This window comes from Cyanistes caeruleus, chromosome Z, assembly GCF_971803275.1.
Source record: "Cyanistes caeruleus chromosome Z, bCyaCae1.hap1.1, whole genome shotgun sequence".
Taxonomy (NCBI): Eukaryota; Metazoa; Chordata; class Aves; order Passeriformes; family Paridae; genus Cyanistes; species Cyanistes caeruleus.
This window is the reverse complement of record NC_141732.1, coordinates 50,089,535-50,113,874: the sequence shown is the minus strand read 5'-3', so window position 1 is coordinate 50,113,874 and position 24,340 is coordinate 50,089,535. Positions and strand designations below refer to the sequence as shown.

At 36.9% G+C, this 24,340-nt stretch overlaps 2 long non-coding RNA genes across 2 annotated transcripts in view; one reads left to right on the top strand and one right to left on the bottom strand.

The window, feature by feature from the left end:
- The first annotated feature begins 1,089 nt into the window (after positions 1–1,089).
- LOC111940872 (uncharacterized) lies at positions 1,090–9,278 on the top strand. Its single transcript, XR_002869744.2, has 4 exons — positions 1,090–1,161; positions 2,865–3,064; positions 5,302–5,395; positions 7,566–9,278. It is a non-coding gene; the product is annotated as an uncharacterized LOC111940872 (long non-coding RNA).
- Positions 3,367–24,340, bottom strand: part of LOC147648435 (uncharacterized) — a 33,965-nt gene continuing 12,991 nt past the window's right edge. The window contains exon 3 of the long non-coding RNA XR_015280298.1: positions 3,367–5,343. This is a non-coding gene — a long non-coding RNA (uncharacterized LOC147648435). The remainder of the gene's footprint in view (positions 5,344–24,340) is intronic.

Sequence of the window (24,340 nt, the reverse complement as noted above, 5' to 3'; positions counted from 1 at the left end):
AGATATGCATCAAATTTGTATCACACGAGAACTTTTTCTTTGTGTCCGGATTTCATTTGCAGAGGAAAAAAAACACATGAGTGCTCTCACTTTTCCGTATGGGAAGAATAACTGGCCACTTGGGATGCTGCAACTAGAGCAAGCATTAACTCTTGTACTTCTTACAAGAGTCAAGTGGATGTTAGATTTGTTTTTAGAAACTAGGTAGAAGGAGAAATACAGAATTGATCCTATTTTGGCTGAAGACAGTTTTCAGCAGAGAGTGCTCCACTGAATTGATAGTGAAGATAAGTGTGAGAAGGGTGAGGTGCTTCTCTGCTGTTCCAAAGGAGAAATGCTTAGTGTTGATAGCTCTGCTTTCCCAGTCACTCTGCAGGTTTGCTTATCACTCTGTTCAACTCAAGTACTGTATGGAAAATAACTGGGAAGAAAGAAATTTGACAGTTTTTTCTGGAAATTGTTTTGCTTGTAGAGTTGAAACTGATTTTGAATTAAACATTCCTTAATTTTTGGGTTGATCTTACTGACGACTTTTAGCTTCTTGGATTTTGTTTAAGTGTAAAAGAAAGAAAAAGGTGAGATATTTCTTCCTATTGAATTTTTTTCAGAGGAAAAAGATAGAATTACCCAAAGATACTTACAGAGTTATCACTGTGCACTGATGCAAGAAGAACATGTTATTGAACATCCAGCTCCTTGGGACAGCGGTACTTCAAGCCAAATAAATTATAACCAAGACTTATAATTTAGGCAGCTACACTGAAGCACAAATCCAGCTTCATTCAAATTATGCCTGCCCCTTCAAGTGGGTAGGATAGGCAGCACAGTGCAGTCACACAGCCCATGCTCCCTCGGCAGGTGGGACTCACGCCATGGAGGGCAGCTGCTGCTACCAGTCAGAGTGCCAATGGGTGCTGCAGGCATGGCAGGAGAAACCTCCCTTCATCCCCTGTCCCACGTTGTGCTAATAGTTGTTTTTGGAAAATGGTGTTTGCATGAACTTTTGAAGCACAAGAGCTGTGCTTTTTCCACATTCTGATATTTCACTGGTAATTACAGCTGATCTATTTTTTTTCCATTTTGTCAATACAGAACCACGGCAGCTTTTCCAAAATCCACAGAGCTTCTCCAAACTTGATTGTGATGCAAGCAAAAGCTATGGTAGGTCCTGAATGTCTACAAGACATAAAAATATTGATTTCTACTCTGCCATACTATGAAGTGCAGTGGCAGCCTCCTACACACAAGTGTGTGGGAGAAAATGTGAAGTGACACATAAACTAATGTCTAAAAGAAATGTGAGGGATACAGTCTGATTTTTTTTTTTAAGAAAAGAATCTAAAATGTAGAAGCACTGAGAGAAAAAAAGACAGAGTTGTAATGAGAAAATTCTCTGCATTTCCTGGATCAAGTTTTTAAGTGGAAAATTGTAATGAGAAGACACTGGGGTAAACTTAGTATTACATATAGCATTAATTTTAATGATAGATTTTTTGGTTTTTTTCCCTTTTGAATAATAATATAAAGTCAAATTTAAATTGTAAATAGTATCCAGATACTACTAGTTTCCTGGCTCAAATTCTTTAGCACATATGGCAGAAGCATAAGCTTGTGCCAGTCTGCCCACTTTGGGTAATTTTGCATGCAAATAGTTTAGTCCCTATACTGAGGTGCTAGAATGTGTTTAGTACACTTGAAAATATTTGCATTGCAAAGGAAGAGCTAATCTCCTGAGAAAAATCAAATGGATATTTTTATATTTAAGGGACTGCTTTGGACATTGTGTGGCACTGTTATATGGAAAATTTTTACAGGAAAATGTTTACAGTACAGCTAGAATTTTTAACTGACCTTCAAGAGAGAAGGACCCACTACTGCTTTGACAAATTTGAAAGCTACTGGAACAGTCTCTACTTGTCATTCACCACAATGCCCCTTTTCTACTTCTGAATCTTTAACAATTTCATCACTTTGATAAAACTATTACCCATAAACCGGTTTAGCAGTGTTTGCAATGTTTAATAAGTACTCAAGTGGCTGGAAAAAAGAACCAACTCTTATTAATGGTGTGAATAATTAGCACACCTGAGTCTGCTCTAGTTTCTGGAAATGACTCTTTCATACTGGACATATTTAGAGGCTCAACAGGCCAATTCATGGCCTTGCTTCCCATCCAAAGCAATGGAAATATATGCATTCCCATTCCAGTAAGTTGATATTCAGATGTATATTCCAACTGCCCTTGACACACAATCACACATGAATCATAAATTAATCTCTGACAATATTCATCTATGAAACTGGGTGTGGCAGGTGAATACATCATCTAATACAGTGCTGGTTCATCTACTTAGTCTGTGGTCTTTGCAGCCTGTCCCTGCTGTGTATGTGGCTGGCTGTCATGACACAGGACCAGCAAGACTCAGTTCAATTTGTTAAATTCAGCTGGTGGTAGGTGGACTCTGTGGCAGTGGCGATGCTGGAGTCAGCAATGACTCAATACTCAATGCTTCCTCTGAAACCCATCTCTCAGGACACTGGAAGTAGTCTGGATTCCCAAATATTTTGTTTCCTGCCATCTGCACACTGTTTGTCAAGGTGGCATTTAAAAGGTGTCTTTTCTGAAAGTACTGCTGTAAGTTCAGCCATACATTTCTATAGTTTCAGCACAATGTGTACATGAATACATTTTCATGAATATATTTTTTATATGGTTATTTTCATATGGGGGAGTTAAGTTTTTGAATTAACTATGGTTTATGTAATTACATTACTCATGTGTAATGCTATTGTATTTAGAGAAAAGCTGATAAAGTTACAAGTTGGCTCTTTTTGTTTGGGTGTTTTTTTTTTTTTTCTTTCAGTCTAAGCACAGATTTTACTGCCCTGTTTGCTGATCCACATGCAGATACAGCTGTCTCTGTTGCAAGGAAAGCTCTTCTGAGGCCTAATTGTGTACTGCCTCACACAGCTGTCATAAACACTCAAGAAGAAAGGTGTAAGCTCCTTGGGAAATTCCTGAAGAAGTAGCCCTTGATATGGCTGATAGCCTCATCCCAAGCAGGTGGGTGAGGGATGGTGTAGTAGTCAGTGAGGCAAGGTGGAGAACTTGAGTCTCTTGCAATGGACCCATTTGTGGCAATGGAATCCATTTGTGGCAACCAAAGCTGTCCTGCACACTTTATTTTTGTTCTGATGACCAGGCAACTGATTAGCTAAGTCTTCATAATTTTAAAATGGCTATTGTAAATGTCTGCTGAACTCCAGGTGAAGTAGTTTTCAATCAGGCCCCATGAGGGCCTGTTGACTTTCAATGTGTATAAAAGGAATTTAATGTGAAATCAAAAGTTGTGTAGATACACCCTGTATTGTGAATGGAGCCTTTATTTAATTTGAATTAGCAATTAAGTTGTCTATTTTTAGTGTTTGCTTAATAGCTGTAATGGTTGCTAAAATAATTTTTAGACTTTTTAAAATTCAGAGATTTACATTTTCTTTATAAGGAAGTAAGTTTTCATGTTCTGTGTCATTGACAATCCAGACTAAGTCACCATTTATTGCAATATAATTACCATGTAATCCTTCAAAAATCCATTAAATTACTCTATTAAATACCCCAGGTACCAAACTAATATCAAGTTGCAATTTATGTGTCTTCAAACCTTCAAATGCTATATTTGAAGTCTTCTAGCTTTTTTGTTTGACTTGCCAAAAGGCAAACCTTACATCCCAATTTCAAATATGGTTATTTATGACACAGAAACTTTTGCATCCCAAGTTTTTCATTGAATAATGCTTAGATCTTTGTTTTGATACCATTTCTGAGAAGGTGTCATGCTTGCTAAATGCTGGTGAGGCAGACAGTTTGGAGGGAAAACTCTCAAGTAATACCTGTCACTTTTTGGCTGTGCATTGTTAAGGCTTCAGAGCACTTCTGTATGAATATGGGCATGCTCAGAAGCCTTTTGCCTCATATTTGTATACTAATTGGCAAGAATAATGCTGAGAGACTATCCCTTCTGTTGCTATTTCATTCTCAGAGCTCTTCTTGAAGGTGCTGTACTATCACTGAAATATGCTACTGTCTCACATTATTACTTTTAATGCTCATTTCTATTAATGTGTTTCTGTTTGTTGGTGAGTTTGGGGACATACAGTTGCTTTTAAATATGCCATGTGGGTATGGTAGAAAAAGCCACAGGGCAATTTCAGGGCTTCTTGTCTTCAGGAAGATTTTGGTGCTGTGCTCAATTTCTAGATACCAACCAAGTTCATTCACCAGTGATCACCAGTGACACAGTTCAAGGTGTTGATAATCTTTTTTGCTTGATTCTAACGTCAGACGAAAAAAGTTGAATTCCACATCAGCCAGCAAGCATCCCCTTCTCAATACCAGTAGCACAGTTAACTACATACTTTGTAGCTCTATCAGTAAGTCCCTGAATAATATCAACAAAGAGCCACCAGTAATAAAATAATAGTGATAGTATTGAAAGCAGTTCAGTCTTAGATGTATGTGTCAGGCTGACTTCGGACTCAGGCCCCTACTCTACTACATTTCAATTATTATCCTATCATCCATAAGGCAAGTATTTAATATTTGTCATGAAAACTGAGATTCTCAAGTACAATTATTCCAAAAGTTAAAAAAAGAAAGCATCCATTTGGGCAGCTGCATAATGATATTTTGGGTCTTTGTATTAATGCATCTGTTAGCATAGATACTTCCATAGGAGCGCCACCTCATCATTAGTATATTCAGCCCCATACTAACAATATGATACCTGTCTGTACAGCAAGGTGCCAAACCAACTGCAGAGACAGTTTGATGAGAAGCAGAGTTGTTGATTTGTGAGCACTGAAATGCTCTCTCTGATTTGCAGGGGACCAGCTGGTTAGAATCTGAACTGAAGCAAATAATGTGCACTTTGGTGCACACAGTCAGCTGTGCTGCTATTTGTTCTTCCATTATGTTGAATCAAGGGAAGCATGCTCAAACAGTCTCAGTACAGATCTGGGATCTCTTCCTTGTCTCACATTATTCTTTTCTGTTGCTGTAACTTAACTTCCCAGTTATATCCCTTCTATGAAGCGGCCTACAACCTGTTTTGCAGCGGACTGTGAGGCTTGCTTAGTTACATCTGTAAAACACTTAGATCAAAACCCACCAACAACAGCAAGACAGTGCCAGGCTTCTTTAAGGGAAAGCAAAAGGTTCTGATCCAAGCCCCATGCTCCAGCTGATTTGCTCTGATTTTCCACCACAATCTTTTATTTAACTTTAGTTCTTCCTGTTGTCAGGAGCAAACCTCCAGAGGTCTGCAGCCAGCTGGAACAGCCCACCTGGGAAATAAAAGAAGAAATGGGGCCAGCTGAATCTTCAATATTTGCTCAGGTACAGTCACATAGAGGTTTTACTATGCCTTTCTGCTTTGAAATATATTGTGATCCACCAGAATATGACAGAGAAGAAATAAGGTAATGTTAAAAACAAAGGTAAAAAGAGGTAATAGTTGTAAATGGTGAATATGAGAAGGGTGGAGGAGCAAAGAAAGACCACGTGGTAGCAAATGTAAGCACCTGTTCCTCTCTGCATGACACTGCCTATTCCCAGATACTGCTGCCCCTTTTAGAAGGAATATGCATCTTAAAATTAATATTAGGTAGATAGATAGCCACATGAAGCAGCAGGTGATGTGAAGTCTCCACTTTAGTAAGTCACACTTTAGTCCACTGTGCCTCCACATTTCTATTTTAGGTAAGCAATACCTGATGGGATAGTAATAATTCCCATTCTTAAATAATGTGCTGATACTTCTAGGAAAGTGCTGGAAAGACCAGCATCCTCTGAGCATCCAGGCCAGTGAAAAATACTGCTTGAATTCCACAGTGTTCTGCAGTATTTTATTTGTACGGAGACTGCCATAATTCACATCTGACCAGTGTGACTTTGTTTCAACAGATAGGCAGTCACAGGTACTGAACGTGCACCAAAAGGAACTTATTAAAAACACAGAAAAAATAAGGAGTATCTGACTTAGTATGTTTGTGAAACTCCTGTCTGTTAGCAAATAATTTCTTCTGAAAAAACAGAAATGAGGCTTCTGCTTCCTGGGGGATGCTATCACATTAATCAATCCATTAGATATGTAAATAAAGCAATAACTAAAGAATAAATAGTTTCTAAAATCCACCCATAAAATCTTCAAATATATATGTCACCAGAATGAAATGATTCATGAACAATTTGGTGGCTATAGTATATCTCAAAGCGGGGATTTTTTTCTTTTAAAAAATGAAAAGAACAGTAGGGCCAACTGGAAAACTTTCATCTCTCTCTGATCCTCCAAATCTTTCCTTTACTCCTTCTCACTCACAATTTATTGTAAGAAAAAAAGAAAAAAGATAAAAAAGAAAAAAATCCAGCAGTACATTTCCTCTAGCACAGAGGGTGGGCAAAATAGCTGCCTTCACAGATGATGGCACCATTAACTCCCTGTACTTGCTTGACTAATGTAAAAGCACATGAGCCCCTGGAAGGCACAACACACAGCTCTACAAATAAAGTGCCCAGCTCTCCTGGTGCTGCAGCATTCCATCTCCTCAACAGCAGACACAATAGGTATATGAAAACAGGCCTTCTGAATGATTCTTTCCTCATGTTGGGAAAAAAAACCCCAAAGAAATAATACATTTACTAGTAGGTAAGTGCATACCAATTCTTTTTAAGGAGGGAAACCAATTTAGAGTTGAAGCTTTTTGTTTCCATTATACCAATCATTGACAGCTTCAGCAGGTATATTTTGTGTGCTGAAAGCCCTGTACGAATCCTTTTCATTAATTATTATTGCTATGATTATGAGTTATTGCTGTTAATCTTTTAGCATTTCAGCTTTTCAACTGGACCATGCATGTCTAGTCCCATTGAAGAGACCACATAGTCGAGACTGAACTCCTAGTGAGATGGGATAGTTCTAAGAAAGGCAATAATAAGCTCAAAGTGATTGCCAGTTGCAAAGCAATGTGTTGAACAGAAGCCTAAAACTGAGGTTTTCATTCATATTACAATATTCTGAAGCCAAGACTTTTGTGGATTGGACCCTAAATTGTTTTAGTATAGCTTAAGTACTCACTAATTTAACACCATTTAAATTGGCAATAAAAACACCCCCAACTGTGTTGAGCTGTCATCCTGTTTATGCAAAATAGCTTCAAATCTTAATACTAACTATGCTAAGTAATGCCACTGGGATGAAATTGATAGTGAATGTGCACAGCATTTTTTTTTTTCTTTTTGAATGTACTATGAGGCAGCCTAGCCAAGTTTTTTTTAATTACTAGTACTACTTTAACGTCACATAGTTTTTTCCATAGTATAAACACTGGAGGGGAAAGTGTTATTCCTCCAACAACTTTGAAGCAAGAAGTCTTTGTGGTTAACCATTTCCAATTCATTACATGCTCTGCCAAGATTTAAACAGTGCCTCTTTACCACCTTGTAGTTATGTACCTTCCTTTGCAATTTGCCAGAGGAGCGTATTCTTATATAATTGATTTCTTTACAGTCTGACTTGCAGGTAAACCACAAGCACCCAATGTTAAGGATGGAGGCGGCATTCAGCAGATAAAGAAGGGAGGTACAAGAACTCCTATGCCTATCCCTGACAATCGGTCACTGAAGCATTTAATGGAAATTCTGAGATCTGAGTCAATATATAGCTGTGAACCTTAATAATGAAACACACCTTGAGTTTTCAAAGTGGCTGGAAGTATTCCAGAGGAAAGTTAAATAGTATTAAAGGAAACAATCCACACTTGGCAGTCTACTGAAATGTGAGTTTTAAGTTCCTTGCTTATTCAAATACTTCACTGACCCATTTTGCATAAAGGAACATAGATCTTGATGCTCTATCAAGCCAAAAGACATCTCTCCATCATCTCTGGCTAACATATGATTATTTTACATTCTCCAGAGACTGGGCTGTTGCTCTCTGCAATCACTGCAGGGAGCTGAAAAATGCACTACATTGTTACATTCTACACTCAGAGGCAGTGGTCCCATTTTTGCCAAGATGCCCATAGAAGAAGAGAATCAATTTCTTTGATTGACTTAAAAAAATTAATTATGGGTGTCCGTGACCAGGACTTCCCCTGTTCTGCTACAGCACATTTATAGATACTTCTTGATATTCAGAAAGAGTCACAGAACCATAGAAGGTCCTGAATTGGATGGGATCCACAAGGGCATGATGAGTGATGGGATCATCAAAGCCCAGCTTCTGGCCTTACATAAGATGGGCCCAAGAGTCACACCATGTGCCTGAGAGCACTGTCCAAATGCTTCTTGTCAGGCTGGTGCTGTGACCACTGCCCTGGGGAGCTGCTTCAGTGCCCAAACAGCCTCTGGGGGAGGAACCTTTTCCTAAGGCACAACTTAAAACTCCCCTGACACAGCTTCATGCCATTTCTTTGAGTCCTGTCAATGGAACACAGTAAGTTCTAGAATGCTGTGAATTCTCAAACACAGAGAGACAGCAATGGGTGAAGAGACAAAATAACTGATTTTTATTATTGCATCTCAAATGCTCTCCTTCTGTGTTTTCCTATATGTCTTGCTCTTCTTTTCTCTAATTGGGTCAAGGTGTGACCTTTCCCCAAGCTGAAGTCAGGTGCAATGTTTAATATATAGGTATCAATAATTTTCTTAATTCCTAACCAGAAAACTAGTTATTTTTAATTTTGTTTTTTTCTTCTTTAAGATATGTGGAAATCTGTCTGTTAGTCCAAGGGCAATGAATTACAGGAGATTCCCAAAATTAATTTTTTATCCAAACAATTTCTGCAGTTTTAAGTAACACCACAAGCATGGACAAGGAGATCAAAATCGGAAGTTTCTATAGGTGTAGAAATTGTGACAGCCATGGTTTTAAAACCACCACAATACCTTTAGAACCACAGGCAGAATATCTGTTTTGAGGACATTATCAAGAGATGTTTATTCATACAATTCTTAAAATGCAGTATATTTTACATCTTTTATATATACCCTGTTCTGTTCATCTCTTCATATTTAAGAAAGCTTTTACTGTTAATCCATGCTAATTTTCAAGCCACTGTCTTTCAACTCTTCCCTCCCCTATCCAGTCCCCCTCTGTTAGCCACAGAAAGCAACTTATGACAGCCTTTTTGTAAAACCATTTATGTATTAAGATATTGTTGCTGTGTGTCAGCTTCTTCTCACGTTCCCAAACTGTATTGAATAAATTTTTTCAACTCTTTTCCTTGCCTTTCATTCCAGTCATCTTTCTTTGGACAATGACCACATCTTTTTTTGTGTTCAACAAATTCTAGCTTCATGTAACTGTTACTTTTAATAACTTCACTATGGTTATTTTATACCAAAATAGCATACTGAAATTAAAAAAAGATAAGATATTTCAGCAAGACAATAGTTTCAGCTGACAATTACAAATACAACTAAACTACTGTTTGGGTTGGTTTATTTTTTGGTATCAGCACAAGCAGCCCAGCTTTTAGATTAAGAGCAGAACACATAGACATGTAAGAGATTTTAAGATACTGGCCAGGGATTTTCATCCAGTAACAATAAAACAGATTTAATCCTAAATTTATAATGGATCATTAGGTAAAATATTGGTTATTGGAGGCAATTTAGACACCTGCAACAGTAGAATTTTAGTAAAGTGATACCTGGACACCAGTACTTTGAAATGAGTCTCAAACTCCATTTCCAAGAGGCAAGAAATAATTTTGAAAACGTTACTCTTGATAAGAGAGGGTTGAATAAGGTTCAGCTACCAGTTTTCTCCTTCCAAGAATGCTTTATTTTTGTTTATCCAAATGCTATCATGATTCTTTGTCACAAGTCTGTCACAATCAGAAAGACCATGTTATAACTTACAAGATGTATTAACACTTCACAATAACTGCAGTGAAAATGTTCAGCCAAAGGCTGTCATAACTGAGCCATGTTTGTGCTCCAGCTCCTCTTGCCAAGTGTGGATGACCTAATCTGCCTTTGCTTAGTTTAGCTTCCCATTTCAGACTTCCCAGAATTTATGCAGGAGAAAAGTTTCTAATAAGAGGCTGCACTTATGTGCTGTCATGAAGTCTTATAAAAACATGATTCCCACAAAAGGGAAAATGTGTTATTTTGTTGTAGTCCACAGATGCGGGTGCATTTGTGGTGCTATGCCTCCTGGAGTACCTACTCAAAATGTATTGCTACAGTGTTCATCATGACCAAATACATCATATTTTTGCAGCACCTGATGTGTCAGCTCCATGACACGATTGAACAATCATAGGTCAAATGACTGCGGATACACACATCCCATATTGAATATGCAGTAGAAATAGCCATAAATAAATAAATACATAAACAATTCAGTTTATCCTCTAGATTTCTTCTCTATGGAGCATTTACACCTTTTTTTATTTTTCAGAGGAAGTTCTTCTAATTTCCAGTTATGTTTTGTTTTTGTTGTCACTCCCAATTCATACTGCCACATGCAAGAAATTACTTCATTTTGAGGATGGAGTGTTTTTATAGAGATCTTGAGAAAAGGGATCATGCTTCTTGCTCCTATTAGGCCACTTTCTTAGTGAAAAAGAAAAACTTAGTGTCTTGGGACAACACAATCATAACATTGCCACTCAGGTATGTGTGCCATTTTAAAACTGCCATTTAAAAAACATTTAATAATAAGCAACAATAAACCTTTACTGGCATGGAAGCAAGTCTTGCAGCAACCACGAGACAGTAAGTTTACTTCTTCACACCCACACCCTGTTAAGGGAAAATTACTTCAGTACTTGTTTTATAATTGCTGCATTTAATGTTGTTTGCATTGGAACACTTTCTGACTGATTTCTTAAACTACTGAATTTGTATATAGAAGAGCAAATATTCTTTTTCTGAATAAAGTTCAATTTATAGTGAGTTGTTTGGAGTTGTAAATAGGGGTTGATATATCTGATATAGATTTATCTCCTGCCAAATTCACGCCTGTGTGATATTCTATATGGATTACACAAGTACTGATGAAGTTACTTTCTTTATCATTCTTATCTTTCTGTCTGCAGTAGGTTCATGTGCCCTAGAAGTGAGTAAAAATATAATGTATTCTGTTTTAGATAAACACATATGTATTAATAGGATAAATAATTTCTGGTCTAACACCTCTGACAGATGCTTCACTCTGGAATTGTGAAATCAAGTACTGGCCCTAAAAGCCACTATATTTTAATTCTAGTTTGTGACCAAAATACAGCCATAGTATTTGTGGATGAGTCTGCCTCATTTACAAATTCTGACTTTTGTAAAATCTCAAGAGAGGGCTAGAAACATCATTCATGTAAAAGAAGATTTCGTCACTTAGATATCTAGCCCAATACAAACACATATATGAAAGAAAATTGTGAATCTTTATAAAACTTATTAAAGCTGAAAAAACCCCCATGCTACGAATTAAAATGGTATCATTTGTTTTATAGCAGTCTGTCTAGAAAGTGTAAAAAAGATTTTTGAAAAATTATTCTTTCACAAACTATGGATGAAATTTTTTTTCCATACCTCTGTCACTGAGCCATCCACAGTACAGAACTTCTTTTTCTGGTGTTGAATTTTTAGTTGCATTTCTTAAATCCATGCTGTCTCAAGGAGATAATTACTACTAAATCATCAACTGCTGCCCCAGTGGAGAATGGTGACTAGGGAAATGATATAGCTCCTCACTTATTTGCAGAACAAAACATGATTGTTCACTGGACAGAAACTGAGTCTCTAATTTTCTTAGATTTTCTTAATTGCTTTTATTAAATGGGAAGGTGGAGTTTTAATTTCTTAGAAAAAGCTACTGTACTCTTTTTCACCCAAGAGTAGGATGAAGGAAAATATTATTGTGGGATATCCATCTTTTGGTATTAGATGCAAATTTATGTATATGCCATGCAGCAGGGTGAAGGAAGGGGAATCTTCCTTCCTTCCTCAACTATTAATTCAAATTTCCACCACATCTTAGTCTTTGCATGTGGTCAGTAGGTCAAGATTCTCCCCTTCTACTCAGCCCTCATCAGACCCCATCTTCAGCAGTACCTACAAGTAGGTCTGGAGGGCTCAGCACATGTTAGAGCAGGTCCAGAGAAGGGCATGAAGACGGTCAGAGGGCTGAAGCAGCTCTAATAAGGAGACAGGCTGAGAGAGTTGGGGTTGTTCAGCCTGGAGAGGGGAAGGCTCTGGGAGAACCTCATTGTGGCTAGTAGTTAAAGGGGGCTTATAAAAAAGATGGAGGACAACTTTTTACATGGGGTGATAGTGATAGGAGAAGGAGGAGGAACAGTTTTAAATTTAGAGAAATTCAGGTTATATATCAGGAAGGATTTTTTTATTAAGAGTATAGTGAGGCACCAGAACTGATCATCTAGAGAAGTAGTAGATTCCCATGCCTGGAAGTACTCCAAGCCAGGTTGAATGCAGCCCCCAGAAACCTGATCTGGTGGGTGGCATCCTTACTCATGTCAGGGGGTGTTGGAACTAGATGATCTTTAAAGTCCCTTCCAACCCAAGCCATTCTATTATTCTGTGATTGCTCAGTATATGTACTCCACTCTTATTAATAAGGTGTAATAGATATTGTATTCAATGTAAACATAAAAAAATATGATCTCCACTCTGAAAAGCATTGCTTACCTCTCTAAATGCTGTTTTATTCTACTGTAGGCCCACCATATTTAAGAGCAATTACAACAGGCACATGATGCTCTAAAGAGGACAAATTAAAAAGAACTGTATTTTTCCCAGTGGACTGTGATGTTTAAATTTAAGTCAAGATCTGGGAAGGGGTGTTTTGTTTTGTAAGTCAATGGTTCTCTCATGACTAATTTATTACAGTAATGCTCTGTGCTATAGGAAAGTTGATGTCATTCCATTGTAGACTGGGATTGTCAGGGCAGTACACACTGACTTATACATTTAAGTTCGTTATATCTCTTCAAATTTCATTAAGTCAGCTATAAAAATAGCAATAAAAATAACATCAATAACAATAACAATAAATCTAGACAGCTTGCATTTCAGAGGAAAAATAACAGTAAGGTGTAGGGTGAGTCCACCATTCACACAATAATTTTTATGATGTCATAAATTCATCCATAGTCATCTGCAATGACAACAAACTTATTGTTCAGTAGGGACTGATCCAGCCAATCTTCAAAGGAGAACATTTTAACAAAAAGAGCAATACATATTTTCTATATATTTCTCAATAGAGCTTTCTATCCTTTGGAGTGACTTGAAAAACATAAATTAATTTCTGTGGCAATAAATCTACTGATAAAGCATAATCTGAGTAATAGTGTAACTATTCTCCTGTGCCTTATGAAAAACCCAAAAATTCTCCCCTGCCCACCTGTGAGTTTGGACTTACGGCACTGTGGCAAGCTGAAGATGAGTTCAGTAACTAAGTGCTCTTTGCAGCTGTATTAGGATAATTGATTCTTCAATTCAGCTTCCTCAAGTATGTGCCTCTACTATGAATCATACCACACATACTTTCTGAGACAAAAAGAGAACATGCAGTATTCTACTAAATTTTTTAAACATGCAGAGCTCTAAAAGGTGTATAAGAGCCTTAAGACCAATGCAAATCATAAGTACTGTAAATTCAGTCCTGATGGAGATAAATCTAAAGCCACTTCTATTAAGGTAGACTTGCAAGATTCAAACCATTTTTAGTAAAATATTCCATTAAAGGAGGTTTATAAGTCTTCCATCTTTCTGAAGAACTTCACAAATTACTTGTCTTGAAAAGAAAGTTAAACTTTAAAAAGGCACTAATTAACTAGTCTTGTTGTCACTGAGTACAGTCCAAGGGTGGATGTTTAACCAGCCATGCTGATTTCAGTTTTTTTCTCCATTTCATTTCTGACAACCCACTCCCCATTTCCCATTTGTTTCCAAACTTTTCTAGTTTGAAAAAGGTGTGGAGGACAGCATGCAGATTTCATTGCCATATCTTGAGATAATCTCCATTATTACTATAAACACTCTGTAGCTTTCCAAAGTTGACAGTTTTAAAAGGTATCAAAATGGAAAAAATGAAACCAAAACCAAATGTAAAGGATCCAGATAGCATATACAGCAGCTTCATCCCCTGAAGGTTATGAATGGAATTCACTATATTGCATTCAATGAAAATGAGAAACAGAAGATAAAGAGAAAAATCAGAGACTGAAATACTAAACACACATGGTACCATCACAGACATGAGAGAACATTTTCCATTATTTCCACTGCTTAGTGAAGAGCTACACTCATATCAGTCATACATCCACCACTCCCTTAGTTGGTCCACCTGATCAGAAAAGATCACATCTTCACAGGAAACATGCCATCCCCCTCCTCTCTGCAGCTTTTATACTTCCCTCTGCTGACTCTTGCTCTTTGACACACATTTTTCCATGCAGGTCATTCATACCCCTGTATCCCTGTAAGGCCTTCAGAGTAGAAATATGGTAAGATATTTCTCAAATATACCACCAAAAGTAAAAGCAACAGCTATCTGTACTGCCCACATTGTTCTTAGATTGATTGTCTTTGAATTCTTTGATCAAAATTCAGCATCAGAGATTTTTGTAGAAAGGCTGCACATTCAATTCAGCTTCCAAAGTATTTACTGCACCTGTACTTTTAAATTACTTAGTAGCTTAATGGGAAGAATGAAAATGTTCCAAGAGGAGGATCCCAAAATTAATTTCTACCAGGTTTTGAGAGTCATGTACTTTTCTGTACTGATTTATAGAAATTTATGCTGAATGAATCTTATCTAAGTTTGGTTGTCATCTCATAATGCATTTCACTCAGAAAGCTCAGAATTTCAGCAGGAAAAAAATCAAGCATTTATTCAAGATGTGAGTGAGTAAAAAAAATAGTAGTGAACAGAAACAATATTTGAAAACTGTCTTAATCTAGTAATTTTTATTCTCTCCTGCATCTCTACCCCTTCTCTACTACACCTTCTATTACAAGTCACTTTACCCACCCCCTCTTCCTCTATTAATAAATTGTATAAAATGTACAGGCGAGACTTGACTTCTATGTCAATCAAATTCTGACCTTGTTGTTCAAGCCATTTATTCTCCTGTGCCTATGGATTGGGATTTATGAATAAATAAAACTGGTTTGTCAAATTCTGTGTTTGAGATGTACAAATTCTGGCTATGGAAACATTAGACATTCTAGGGCCTTTCGTCCTCCTCTCCTAGTGGCCTTTCATGACAGCAGACCAGCTATTCCTTTCAGGTGCTTCTCTGTGGCATGCAGAGGATAAGACATTATTCCATACTCCAGCTTTGGAATGAGTATTATCCAAAGGTGTTGGAACACCTGGATTACCTGATGGCATATGAGGTATGTCAGAGATCTTCCAATGCCGTAAATCTCTCCCTTTTTGTTATGCATCTAAGTGCATTTGCAAGTGCCCTATAGAAGGGAAGAAACAGCAGATATTAAACTTTTCTCTGTAGAAATATAGACTTTAGGAGTCAAATTACACCAGTTCTGCATTCCATGTGCAGTTTGGGAACTTCACTTTAAAACTGGGAAATTTGAAAATGTATAAATCAAAATTAGTACAATCCTTCTCACCAGTCAAGTCAGTCATAAATTTGGAAAATATGATGTGGGGAGGACATTTCCAGATGATCTCTGTACAGTCAGTGCAGTTCTTCGCTGACTGGGTGCAGCCAGAGTAGAGAAAACTGTGAGGAGAGGCATGGGTTGTCCCAAAGTAAACAGAGGATTCAACCAGCTCAACCAAAATAATCTCTTTCACAGTCTTGCATGGCACTTGGATTTCATTCCCGTGTTCAGCCACCATGAGCACTTCCAGCAGCTGCAGCAGACCAAGGCCACCAGCCCGTCAGCTTCCTCCCACAGACACCCAGGGAGGATTGCTCGGGTCTCTTCCCCCGCAGCCAGCAGATAGCCAGGGCTGGGAGGGTCGCTGGCAAACTCCAGCTGATAAAATAGACCCGGTGCCTACCCTGCTGCTGTCTGCCTGCTCATCCCACCCCTTGGCAGAAGCAAGGGCTTAAAGCTTCCGGTGCAATCAACAGCAAGAATCCCATGAATCCACTGGGAGCAGGCTCAAACAGAAAGCAGATCTTCTGTGCTCAACACTTACAGGGTACAGAGTTACAGAGGAGTCTGTGAAAACAGTTCATAGTGGGGGGTATGCTGAAATAAAATCCAAGTGGATTTGAGTTGCTTTACGTGGGAGCAGTCGACATTATTTTATTTTTTATTTGCCAAGGTAGGTGGTGGCATGCCAAATCCATGGGAGAAGGTAGATATTCTTCACAGATCCTTCAAGTTAAAACAATTTGAAATAATACAGTAGTTAGACTTCACCCGTTTTTGCTGGAATTTTTCCTAGTCAAATTGGATTTGTATTTCATAGTGGGCTTTTTGGGAGAGAACAACTTAAACAGGCTGTATTGCCATGCACCCCCAAATATTTTTAATCTGTGTATAACAACGCTTAAATCTCCATGGCATTTACAATAAATACTAAGTTATTTATTTATTTCTTTAACTTTAATTGGCACAGTTTATTAACAGCAATGTTGTCAAGGTGCCCATTATGAGTTCACCAGCATTAAAGAACAAATCCTGCATGAATTACGCTAAGCACTTTTTCTCACTTTCCTTACTTTCTTTTAGCATAAATGTACTTTAAAAAAATAAAATAAATAAACAAGCAAATAATCCAAATTCTTAATTTTGCAGACTTTCTGATGTATTAGAGTTGATTTGGCTTTACTAAACTCAGACATTATTTCCATCCTGATATTTTCCACTGTATGTTATGCATTTTGTCCCAAAGATAGCCCTCCCCATAAGAAAGCACCTACAAACCTTCCCTTCTTCCCAAACTGTTTTACTCTTTGAGAGATTTTTATTGTTCCATTTCATTGCTATTTAGGGTAAAAGCTCATTAAAATATTATGAAGCTCAGAGCATAACTGGGCAGAAGCACTTGCCAATGAATAACATCTGCAGCAATGTGTATGTGTATTTATATTACAGTAAACTTAAACCCACTTTTTTTTTTTTTTTTTTCTTTTTCTTTCATTGTCTGCTTCTAAATTCTTTGTCCTAAGTAAAGCACTAGTCAAATGTATAAACCACACAGGCTGCAGAGCAGTCATTGTCGCTGAGTGCAGTGCCAAATATAATTTCATCATTTGACCAAGGTTCATGCCAGGGTAAACTACTCTGTGTTAGATGTCTGCAAAATGCTATTTGTTCTTTTTATTATATTATTATTTTAAACTTATCTGTGCTGAGATTGGGCTCTCTCTGTGTGTCTGGCTTTGATGCTTACTGTCTGTGCATGTGATGTCCTAAGCCGAACTGCATTTGGAAAACAAGTAGAGACTATCTAATATTTACTGCCCTCTCCCAGTCTGTCTTACAATAAAACACAACTGGAGTCCTCTTGTAATGAAAATTTTGTCAATAATGAGAGACAGTCCAATCCACAAGTATTTGGATAGGCACACTGTGTCATTTCAGTTTGACTACTTTCCACTTTGTGGAATTGGGTTCACTGTAACACAATCATTAAAAAAAGAGAAGGAAAGAGAGCTTTTCTCCTATTAAAAATAAAGAAAAATACTTGTAATAGAAGAGAGAGAATTACCGCAATTTGTGGCAGAGACAATAGAGCATACAAACCCTTCTGAGCAAAGCATGTTGACCTAGCCAGCCTATATAACACTGTGTGCAGCCTTGGAAAATTACGTTTAGAAAAACACAGTATGGAGACTTTAAAAAAATGCTTAGGGAAATGGGCTGCAATTGAAGCTTTTGTGGTGCTGAGGTCTTTTCAGGACTGTGTTCCTCCCTCCCTCCCTGACACCACCCAAGAGCTCAAGCTCTGACTTTTTGCCAAGAATCTGACATACACCTACCCGTCATTTAAAACTGCCAATTGTTCTCATGCTTATAAATAAATAAAATGAATTTCCAAAATAATTTAGATCCCAGAAACTGATAAGAGATCTTAAAAAAAACTCTGACTGTAGTTTGTGCCTTTAATTCGCCCATGTTAACCTTCCTATTATTGAATATATTGTCCTCTGGGAATTCTACTGAGCTTTCTCTCTTCCCAGTTTTTTTCCTGCATTCTCTGCCAATTGTTTCTAGATTGAAACCATTTTGCTAGACAATTACAAGCATATGCATTAGAAATATACATTTTTCTGAATTAAGTAATAAAATATATGAAAAATACAGGTAGCCTTTAGGAAAGTTTGTGTTCTCATGCAGTATCATCCAAAAAATGTGTTGATCAGGAAGACAAGGTAGGAGCCTTCTCTTAACATACATATTTAGAAGCACTGTACCTTGGAGCTCTGACCTAAGCATTTTGGTATTTTTCACTCAAGTCAAGATCAGACTCTGCATTGCAGAACTCTCATCTCATCACCCAGTCTTCTCCAAAATCATCACTACAGTTCTCAGTTTGAATCTCCTCTGGACAGTCTCTCACAGCCTCAGGTGACCCTATTTCCTTCTCTTATTACTAACATGCCTCTCTCCACATGTGTTTAGAATAAGATCCTGTTCAGGGTGAAAGAATGGAATTAGGAGGTTTTGTTTTGCTCCAGATGAAAAAGGTTTGCAAGAAAAATTAAAAAAAAAAAAAAGGTAATAAAAGACAAGGAAAATTAACTCATAGAGCTCAGAACAGAAAGAAAAGCCAAAATTTGCTATTTGTGACCCTTTGAGAATAAGCAGATGAAGGTATCAAACTGCAATTCTGTTCCCTCCTACCCTAATCAACTCAAATTTTTCTAGAGCATCAAATACGAGTTGGGAACTGGTGAATGGAGGAGAAAGATAGTCTATAAAGAGAGCAGAATTCATTGCCTTAAATTGGCTCAGATAATGTGTGTTTAATACTAATATGAAAAAAATTAGACCTCTTAATGAAGTTTTATATTACATCTTTTAATGTCTGCCAAACTCGTGGAGAGATTTTGTGGTTCTTCAAATAACTCAAACTTAAATGCAAGAGACAACAAAGATACATGGTAATTTATATTGGAGGAATAAAGATTTGAACAAGAGAAAAGTAAATGAGTCTTCCATTCCCTCCTTCTCCTCTTTTAAAATGTCTAAAGATAGAAAAGGATTTATGTTGCAAAAAATGAATTATTATACTTTTATACTTTTTTTTTTTCACACCCTGTGCATTTTAAATTTATAATGTTGCCTGAACCACTTAACTTCTACCTATGTCCTTTTGGAAGTAATTCCAGTGGAAAAGCCTTGTCAGATTTTTTTCTGTGCACCTCATTTTCATAAAAAAGGAAAAGTCCACCACATTGTCCAGAAATTTAAATAGCAGAAATCTACCTCTTATGTGCTAGTCCAGGACCACAAAATGAGAAAACCCCCAAATTAAATTTACAATTAGAATTTGGGGGGTGAGGGGGAGTGGGGGGAATGTCTTTTGACTATCCATTTGATTTTATGACTCAAATTTTCTTGGTGGAATGTAACTCCATGTATTGAAGAGAGCTACATGCTAAAACATTATATAAACAACTTTTCTCAAGATTTTGGTGTGTAGTCATTGCAAACAGATTCTCCTGTAAAGTGTAGCAACAGCTGGATGCTCTTTGAATCATGATAAAGTTTTTTTCCCCAACTTTGCAGAGCTGGGAATCCACGGACTTGACTTCAGCAAAAAGACATAGGATGAATAAAGTAAAAGGAAATCAAGAAATGAAAACACCAGTGCAACATATAGCATGCAGAGTAAAAACTATTTTCTAAGAAACCCTGAGAGACATGAGAGTGGTATTTCATTTTTCCTGATCAAAGATAGTGATGTATGCTCCTTCCTTTTAACATGTTATGTTACAGGATGTGAAGAAAAACAGAATCTGTATTTCAAGACTAATCTCTTAGCCTGGAAAAAAGGATGAATTTGGTCAGTTATATGCAGACAGACATGCCCTGACCATATATTCCTGTATATTTGTGTCTTCAGATTTGAATCACTGTCAGTCACCCATGTGAGATGCTCTTCCCAGACATCTCACATTGTCTGATTTACAGAGGGTAAAGAAGAATATTCCTTCCTCAGACTAATCAAAAAGATTCATTGAAAAACTTTCATTTCTTTATGAATCAAAACTGGCCATCAGAAAAATGGATGGAAAGTATTCCATTTATATCTAAGATAATGTATTTACAAACAAAATCCATGTATTTATTTCAACCTTTGCATCCATTTTTAGATGAAGCTGTTAGGATAGAGGTAAGTAATACACACAATAAAACTCCAACTTAAACTGCAGAAAACAATCCTGCTAATTTAATTGCATATGTCATAGAAACAGTTAGTGAAAAGCCAGGAAATTCACAGCATCCCCTGCCATTAAAAGAAAATGACTAGTGAGATTTTATCTTTCCCTAATAAATTTCAGTTAAGGCTTGATTATAATTAGACAACCCAAGAGAATTCATTCCTGTTTTGCATGTGGCTGAACTGAAATCTGAGAAGAGAATAAGCTTGGACAAAGAACTACACGATAAATGTATGTGCAGTCAACTCTGGATTATCCATGGTTATCTCATTTGAACTAGTCAGTGCCTCGCACCACATGAGTAATAGCAGGCTTCACTATTCTCCTGAGCTCTGCTCTTTCTGTTACTTCTTGCTCATTCATTGTTCTGGACAGAAATTTTTAATTGCTGTGTATTTTCTATGTCTTTATTTTTACACAAGGTGTTCCATTTTATACCCATCTTTACTCCCCAGGATGACTGAATCAGCTGTTTCCTTCCCAGTGTTTCTTTTATTAGTTTCACTCTGGTTTAAATTGTTTCAGCAGTTAGAAGAATCTAATTCTTGGTCCTAGTTACTGTCCACTTTAGTTTTCATGAAAGTTGAATAGAGCCTTTTGCACACTGGAGGCCTGAATTTTGTCTGTGCTGGTGAAGGATAATTATATATTATATGCCTTATTCTCCTCATTCTTTTTAAATTAAGGCTAAATCCACTAAAGTCAAAGAAGGTAAGGAAACACAGGCAGAGAAACAGGACCTCTGTGTATAATCTTTTCCTCTTTAACATCAGAAACAGTGAGTGAGTTCCCCATTGTTACAAAAAAAGATGGTGTGAAATGAATAATGTTGGTGTGATGCAGAGCACAATCACATCACATCTGCTGAGAAAAACAGAAAAGGGAAAGTGGCAGCCAGCTGCCACTGCCAGACAGATTCATTCCAAAGGCTGCACATCTGGATCCTGCAGCTGCCAAACTCATACTGACTGATTGCTTCCAATGCTGGAGTAATCAGAGGTTAAGTAACAGAAGCAGCACCATCCCAGTGCAATCAGAAAAGATATAGTAGCTATTACTCATCAGTAAAAAACTATTTTGTCTGTTTTCTCCACATTTTTAAGATATCTACTAACATGTGGGTATCTAAACCCCTAAAACTGGGAATGGTGAAGGATGTTTTTTTAAGTAGCCCTTTTTACAAAATATCATACCTGTTCTTAGCACAGTTACATTAAGTATGATCCTGCTTTCTGGTTCAAAGAAAACGAGTCCTCATTCTCTGACTGGCATAACTCCATTGTTAGAGCTGGTCTGAACATGTTCCCTCTCTCTTTCCCCCTCCTTCAGCTCATTTTCTTGTCTCCTAAAATAATCCAATAAACCCCAACTTATTTCCAATTAGAAATAAGCATTTTTCAACAGAAGAAATTGGTTCACATATTAATAAAATTTAAAACAAAAAATAAAAATTAGTAAAAAAGATTTTTCCCCGAAGATCCATTTAATCAAAAGCTTAAGCAAAATAAACAGAAACACTATTCAATTAGATAAATTATCTAATCAAATCTAATCTAAATAAATAGAAAACTATTCAATTCTTAGTATGCTCAGAATAACTTCTGATTTGTAATGCAATGAAGACTGAATCAGATCATCAGAATGATTTTGCAGCTTTTTCCAGTGTATACTTATGCTACTATTTCAGAGCAGTTATATATATTATATATGAGATTTTTAGGTTTCTCTTTCATTTTTACATCAGTGCAGTTGCCTAAAAATATGTATTAATCACATCTAGTGACTATAAACATATTTTTAATAAAGAGTATATATATCTGCAATTTAAATATGCACACTGAAATATTGATTTCTTTTTCTTCCCAACTGGATAAAAATAAAAAAGTGTTCAGAGTGTGACTAAAATACACTCATACCAGTGAACTGTAAGAATCTGAAAGTTCTATGCTTCTTGAATTGGGGTACATCTTTCATTACCTTGAACAATCAGAAGTCTCATCTAGGAATCAATAGGAAAACACTCAAGTACTGTGAGGTGGATAAAGGTAGTTGTGAATTCTATCTCTGAACAGCTATCAATAATTCTCAGCTATCAGTAAAACCCAGCTATTAGTAATTCCCAGACTTCATTTGAGTGGTTTAATATGTCTCTGTGATGGTGAAACCGCAAGGTACTACTATAAGGATTACAACAGTTCCATCCAAATAAATGTCTTTGTAAATTTTTCAATGTTCCTACTTTGTATTATTATATTTATTATTATATCTACCACGCCCTTGCTGTGTACTGGACATGTACTAGATAAAATCAAGTATTTTTGAGTATCATTTGCGAACTGTGTACAGTGGGAAGTACACAGAAGCATATATAAATCTTCAGGATGGAGACATTAAATTAGAAGCAGTACAATGCATTAGAATCATAGAATCATAGAACATGCTGATTTGGAAGGGACCCACAATGATCATTCGGTCCAAACCCTGGCCCTGTACGGGACAGCACCAAGAATTGCAGGCACACTATGTGCCTGCAAGCATTGTCAAAATGTTTCTTGAACTCAGGCTGGTGCTGTGATCACTCCCTTGACTTAAAATGTGCTCTGTAGTGAATCAGTGCCAAAGCTATGAAAATAATACTAGCTATAGACAGAGAATTTAAGGAAATTTAGCTGGTTATACAAGTAGAAATTTAGAAATGTTTTCAGGCTGCTTTATCCACTTGTGTGGTTTGCTCCATTCAGTAATTTCACTGGACAGTCTGATTTCCAACATCCAGAAGGATGATTAACCACTTTTATCTTTGCCACATGCACTTGAGGTAGGGAAGCACTACCCTGATTTAAAGACCTTTGACCCTTTCAAAAGATGAATTGTGAATTGTGTCAGATCAACCCTCATATATGGTAGAAAATGGGATTTTTATGATGTCTTCAAAATCTTAGTTCAACAAGCTGGATAGACTGGAAGAACATATTTTAATATTTCACTGAGTTTTTGCTTGGTTGTTTGGTTGCTTAGTCACATTCAAGTTGCTAACCCATAGATTTTTGAAGAATTGGTGGAGAGAATGAAAATTTCTGCCTTGTGTGTCTAAAGGGGTTTTTCTAATATTTCTGGTTAAAAATCTCCTGTAAATCCTGAGATGTACCACACTAGGATTTATTCCGGTTTAACTAGAAGAGGACATAGAATGAATGACTATTTCACAGATTGTGTAATCAGAAAACTGGTAGAAGTACCATGAAATACCACAGAAAAGTGGGTACTGTTTGCTGCTAGACTGCTTGTGCATTGGATTGAGGAGTCTAAACATGAGATTGGCAATGGCAGCTAAAGTCATTCAGGAGCAAGTCACATGAGCTACTTAATCATAGCCAGAGTTATTCCATAAGTGCAATATACACAGCAGATTATGTAGGCCAGTGCCTTTGCCCATGGCTGGGGGTGATTTTTTGACTGAACTGAGTTCCTCAGGCAGTCAGGACTGTGAAACCAATAGCAAAAGGACCCTCACTTATTTCTAAACTATGAGTTCTTGTAAAGAAGCATCCAGGACCAAGTATCGTTACAGAACAGACCAGTACTGTAGTACTGTCTGTACTGGGTATCACTTTTCAATTCTCTCTATTCATACTGTAAGCCAGAGTTCTTTTATTAATCATGCCAAAACAATTTGCTTTCTTTATCTCCTATCAGATATCAATTTTTTTCCCTGTGTAAAAGGTATGATCCTTTCAAAAGTTAAAGGACCAGAGGAAGCCAATATTGAGGATTTTATTGCTTTTTCAAAGCAATAAAAGACCCCCTCCGAGCAGTCACAGTATGATATGAATAGAGACAGAAATTAATAGAGTCAAAGGCAATAATGAACAAAATTGCATTAGCTGCTATAGCCTGACATCAAATACTCTGTTACCTTTCTCAAAAAAACAAC